General features: G+C 40.8%; 1 pseudogene; it reads left to right on the top strand.

Moving 5' to 3' along the window:
- The first annotated feature begins 2,715 nt into the window (after positions 1 to 2,715).
- Positions 2,716 to 6,070, top strand: LOC127646567 (putative protein-lysine deacylase ABHD14B; annotated as a pseudogene).
- The last annotated feature ends 444 nt before the right edge of the window (positions 6,071 to 6,514 follow it).

Below are 6,514 nucleotides of genomic sequence, written 5' to 3'. Positions count from 1 at the left end.
ATGGCCACCGCCGGGTGTGGGTGTGGGTGGGTGGGTGTGTTTGTGGGGGGGTGGGGTCGCGTGATATGAGCGTGAAGCGATAGTCTGTGTTCCGAAACTGCTTTCGGGTCCTTGAATAACGTATAACATGCGAGTAAGGGCAGCCGGTTGACTTTCTGGTGCCCTCCTAGGGTAAGATGCTGCCCCCCTAGGGAGTTGGTGCCCTACGCAGACTGCGTATGCGTGTATGGAGCGGCGGAACTGTTGCGCGCGCGCGCGCGTGTGTGTGTGTGAGTGCGTGCTGATAACCTGACAGAACTGGCCAATACCAAATCGTCTTGTTGTGATGACTTAATAACAAACACAACCCCCAAAATAAATGATGAAAAACAATCTACTCACTGTGGGAGGTTTCTTGTTCTGGTGAGTGTTTATATTCCTCCACAAGTGTGTGTGTGAACTCAGCTCTGCAACAGCTGGCTGATCAAATCACAGACATGGAACAACAATACCCAGACTCACTTATTATTACTCTGGGAGATTTTAATAAGGCCAACCTCACTGGTAAACTGCCAAAATACAGACAGCACATTACATGCCCCACCAGAGACAGAAATATACTGGATCAGTGCTACACAACATTAAAGGATGCATATCGCTCTGTCCCAAGAGCAGCTTTGGGACTCTCTGATCACTGTCTGGTTCATCATCTATCAACCTACAATCAGCTAAAGCTGTAGTAAAGACTGCAAAAAGATGTACCAATGAAGCAGATCTGGAACCCACTGATTGGAGTGTTTTTGAGGCTGCAGCCATCGACCTGGACGAGCTCACACATACTGTGGCATCATTTTATGTGGGGGATATGTGCATTCCTAGGACTTATTTAAAATACAGGTGCATCTCAAGCAAATAGAATAGCATGGAAAAGTAAATTTTTCCATTTTCACCTTCTGAAATTTATGCACTCGGGGCTGCTTTTGCACCAATTAGTGCATCAATGCAGCGTTGCTGTGGCACTGAGGAGATGTTATGGAAGCCAGGTTGCTTTGATAGCAGCCTTCAGCTCGTCTGTATTGTTGGGTCTGGTGTCTCTCATCTCATTTTCCTCTTGACAATATCCCATAGATTCTCTATGGGGTTCAGGTCAGGCGAGATGGCTGGCCAATCAAGCACAGTAATACCATGGTCAGCAAACCAGTTACTAGTAGTTTTGGAACTGTGGGCAGGTGCCAAGTCCTGCTGGAAAAGGAAATCAGCATCTCCATAAAGCTTGATAGAAGCATGAAGTTATGCTTTCATAAAGCATAGAAATCTCCTGGTAGACGGCTGCATTGACTCTCGACTTGAGAAAACACAGTGGGCCAACACCAGCAGATGACATGGCACCCCAAACCATCACTGACTGTGGAATCTTCACACTGGACTTCAAGCTACTTTCTTTCTGTGCCTCTCCAATCTTCCTCCAGACTCTGGGACCTTGATTTCCAAATGAAATGCTACATATACTTTCATCAGAAAAGAGGACTTTGGACCACTGAGCAATGCAGCCCCGACCAAGTATTGAGTGCATAAATGAACATACTTTTCAGAAGGTCGACATTTCAGTATTGTAAATTCCTTATTCTAATATTTTGAGATACTGGATTATTGATTTCAATGAGCTGTAAGTTGTCTGCACTTATATAACACCTTTTTGATCTTAGAGGTAATCAAAGCACTTTACACTGCGTCTCATTCACCCACACACCAATGACGGCAAAGCTGCCATGCAAGGTGCTAGCCTGCCATCGGGAGCAACTTGGGGTTCAGTGCCTGTGGAGTCGTGTGGGCCAGGAATTGAACCACCAACCCTGCAATTAGAGGACATAACACTCTACCACCTGAGCCACAGCCGCCCCGAGTTATAATCATCAAAATATTTCAATCAATCAAATATTTAACTTGATGTGTAATGAATCTAGAATATATGAAATTCCACTTTTTTAATTAAATTATGGAAAAAAACTTTTCCTCGATATTCAATTATTTTTTAGATGCACCTGTACAGCAATGACAAACCATGGTTTACAGCAGAACTCTGGCAGATTCGTCAGGCCAAAGAGAATCCTTAAAGAAGTGGGGATAAAATCTTGTACAATCAGGCCAGAAACACACTGAAAAAGGAAATCAGAGTGGCTAAAAGAAGCTATTCTGATAAGCTGAAAAACAAGTTTTCAGCTATTGACCCTGCATCGGTGTGGAGAGGCCTGAAAGACAATACTAACTACAGGACACCATCCCCCAACAATGTAGGGAATCAACAACTGACTGATGACCTGAATGTGGTCTACTGTAAATTTGTAAAGCCCAGTCTCACACCCCCCCCCCCCCACACACACAAACATCAACACTTCCTGCAACCCAACCTGCACTTAAGATCTGTGAAGAGGTGTGCTGTGTCTTAATGAGCAATAATGAGGTACAGTACACAGTTTAGTCTATTTATATTCATCCAACTCATCCTACCTCTTCTGCAATTACATTTACTTGCATCTGTATATATCAGATTTTTATTTGTACACACACACACATATATATATTTTGTCTAATTTAGCAGTTTTTGTATGTATTTATATTTTCTATTCACTTTTTATTTTTATTCTATTTTTTAATTATTATCTCTGTCTCGTAATAATAATTAGCGTAAAAGTTGGATAAAAGTGTTCGGTGACGTCACGGTGTGTAGTATTTATAATGGTGTCATTCTTGAAAGCGCCACTAGAGGCCAGTAAGTTTGGTGAAAAACTGACGCACGTCTTCCGGTACTTTGCTCTGTCTGTCTGTTTTTACACACATGGTTCAGATGTCTGAAGGCTTGATTCGAGAGGATTTCTGCGGGGATCAGTCGCTCCTTTACTCTGCTCTACGTGCTGCTGCACGGGATCCGGTTCTCATCGCAGAACTGGCGGGATATCGGGATCCTGGAGGCTGTAGCTTCCGCGAGCCACCGAGCTGTGGCGATAGACCTGCCAGGTGTGCTGTTGTTACCCTCCCTTACAAACAAATACTGTGCTGGTAACCTGGTTAAGTGATTGTAACACATGAAAATACCATGTTACATGTACGAAAACATGGTATGACCATTGTACCTTGGTAATGAATGATCATATACCACGGTACCCCCTGTACTTTGATACCATATACCTGCACCTTGGTATTTACATGATAGTCAATATTATTTCAAAGAAAAGTGGTATATCCATTGTACATGTCCTAAAGCCTTTGTTGACATTCCCCCCTTATTTGTACCATAATCAATGGAAACATGGGTAACTGCTTAACGTTGCAAAACAAAAAGAAAAATATTTCCTATAGATTTCTTTTCTTTTAGATTTATTTTTTTCCCAGCAAGACAGCCCCTGTTGACCAACATATATTTAGTTTAAAAATAAATCAATAAATAAATAACTGACATTTTACCCCCCAAAACAATACAACAGTATTTTAATTCAAATGTTAATTATTACAATATATATATGTGTATATATATATTTTCTACCCAATTTGGAATGCACTCTAAAAGTCCTCGTGGTGGTGTAGTGACTCAATCTGGATGGTGGAGGAAGAATCTCAGTTGCCTCCGCGTCTGAGTCCGTCAATCCGTGCATCTTATCACGTGGCTTGTTGAACACGTTACCGTTGAGACGTAGCGTGCGTGGAGGCTTCACGCTATTCTCTGCGGCATCCATACACAACTCGCCACACGCCCCACAGAGAGCGAGAACCACATTATAGTGACCACGAGGAGGTTACCCCATGTGACTCTACCATCCCTAGCAACCGGGCCAATTTGGTTGCTTAGGAATCTTGACTATTAGGCAGGTGGTTTTAATGTTGTGGCTGATCAGTGTGTGTGTGTATATATATAAGGCAAATGTTGCTGCAAACTTACCACTTATTCACACCCAAGTGTGGACAGCATCATTTGCACAAGTTTATGATTTGGGAAATCAGATACCCCCTGATTATAGCCTTTATTCTGAAGACACATTTAATTTGTCATCTGTCTAAAAGCAGCCTGTTTCTGTGATTCACTCAGGTTTGGGTCAGTCAAAGGCTGTGGAGACCCTGGCCGGCTCCAGATGAGTTCCTCAGGCAGGTGTGTGAAGGACTACAGACCGGTCCTGTGGTGATCTTCAGCCCGTCTCTCAGCGGCATGTACTCGCTGCCGTTCCTAAGCCATCACCCTGAACAGGACAAGGCCTACATCCCTGTAGCTCCTATCTGCACTGAGATGATCTCAGCAGAACAGTACAGCAGCATACAGGTGAGTGTATACAATGAGCCTGTCAGTACAGGAACATGAATAAGGTGAGAAACATACACTTGTGTACATAACCATACAACTGGATGACAACACTGTGAGATATATAAATATACTCAATACATCCACATTATTTTGTATTTATATATATATATATATATATATATACACACAGATCAGCCACAACATTAAAACCACCTGCCTTATATTGTGTCTGAATCGCATTCTTAGATGATATTCTTTTCACCACAATTGCACAGAGCGGTTATCTGAGTTATCATAGACTTTGTCAGTTCAAACCAGACTGGCTCTGTTGACCTCTACTGTAAGTCCATACTTTGTTAAATTGCCCCTTTTTTATGTTCAATTTCAAAAGCTTGTATTAAATGCTCTGTTTGTTCTATCTCTCTACGTTTGGTCTTAAATCGTTTGTCCAGTTGCCAGCAAACACTTGAATGTTTTTCTATATCACTAGATGCCCTCATGCAGCTTCAAACATCTTGATAAAAAACATCAAAGGCTTGTAATAAAGGCTCTGTTTTCTCGATTTCCCAACTTTTAGTCTTAGATCATTCCACTAGATGACTGCAAACACTAGAAATGTTTTTTCTCTATCACAATATACAGTTCTGAAAGGCAGGGGGAGCTCCAACTCCACCCATAGATATCCAGTCTTTCTTGTAAAGCCTCACCATAAAATTGTAGAAAAGGTAAAAATGTTAGTGAAATTGTGAAAAAAAGGTGATTTAATAAAAACCTCATGTCTGCTCCGATCACTGCTTCTGTAAGCCCCAAACTCTATGTCAGCTCTTCCTCCAGGTTGTTTTCTACAAAAGTTATTTATTATTATTATCTATAATAATTCTATCTATAAGTGATCTATTTTTACTTGTCCCTCAGATTGTCTGGGTAAGTAATATCCACTGTTATGTCTCAAATGTACAGAAAAAAATGCAGTTCAGCAAAAAAAAAAAAAAAAGTATTATAAACAAATCATTTTATGTATACATTCTTGACTATTGATGATAAAATGTTATACTCATTCGTATGCATATCATTGCAAACCTGTGGTTCTTAGCTTTCAAATGACTGATCAAATCATCGAGAAAGGGCGGGGCTTCCCAAAAATGACTGGATGTCTATGGGTGAAGTCAGATCTGCATGTTGTGATGGATAGTGATAGAATATTTTTTCTTTCTAGTGTTTGCTGCCATCTAGTGTAATGATCCAAGACGAAAAGTTGGGAGATCAAGCAAGTCTTTATTACAAGACTTTTAAGTGTTTTTGTTGTTCACAAGATTTTATAGGCTGCGTTGTGCATCCCCTGCATTTCATTCATAATATTGTTAAAGTAGGTGATAGAGCAAACTTTTTCTTTTCTTGTGTTAGTGGCACCTAGACAAATGAGAGAAATAGAGAGATCAAGCAAACAGAGCCTTTATTACAAGCTTTTGAAATTGAACATGAAAAAGGGTACATTTGATCCTTGAAGACTTGATCGTTAAGACCACAGAGGGGTTCTTATGTCATTCTGAAATCAAACGATAATTTCTTGTTTAGCTGTAACTCTATTTAAAGTTCTGATTAATGTATTTATAGCAAGTTCATCCTTTTGTACCTGTTCAGACACCAACACTTATTGTCTATGGAGACCAGGACACTCAGCTTGGGGAAGTGTTGCTTAGCAACCTGAGCCAGCTGCCTAATCACAAAGTGATGGTAATGAAGGGTGCGGGGCATCCTTGTTACCTTGACGATCCGGCGTCCTTGCAGTCATTGTCGTGATTTTAACATTCCAGAGAATGGTGGTGGTGTAGTGGACTAAAGCACATCACTGGTAACCAGAAGGTCGCTGGTTCGATCCCCACTGCCACCACCATTGTGTCCTTGAGCAAGGCACTTAACAGGGGGATTGTCCTGTAATAAGTGCTCTGTAAGTCGCTTGGGATAAAAGCGTCTGCCAAATGCATAAATGTAAATGTAAATGTGCAATATAAAATTGAAAACATTCTTTCGATAACGATCAGTATGATGTAGCCTACACATCAATGTCCTACTTAAAAATAGCTGATTATATAAAGTTATTATACAGCCAATGGAGGAATGGGGCTAAATCCAATTTATTTAAAGCAGCCAGAAGGACTTTAATTCAACACGTGTATAATTTAATTGTAAGTTGCTTTGTAAGGTGGCAATGTTGGGACAAATGTAAATGCATTAAAAAGATAA

This window comes from Xyrauchen texanus, chromosome 7 (genome assembly GCF_025860055.1).
Source record: "Xyrauchen texanus isolate HMW12.3.18 chromosome 7, RBS_HiC_50CHRs, whole genome shotgun sequence".
Lineage (NCBI taxonomy): Eukaryota > Metazoa > Chordata > Actinopteri > Cypriniformes > Catostomidae > Xyrauchen > Xyrauchen texanus.
This window is presented reverse-complemented; position numbering and strand designations above follow the sequence as displayed.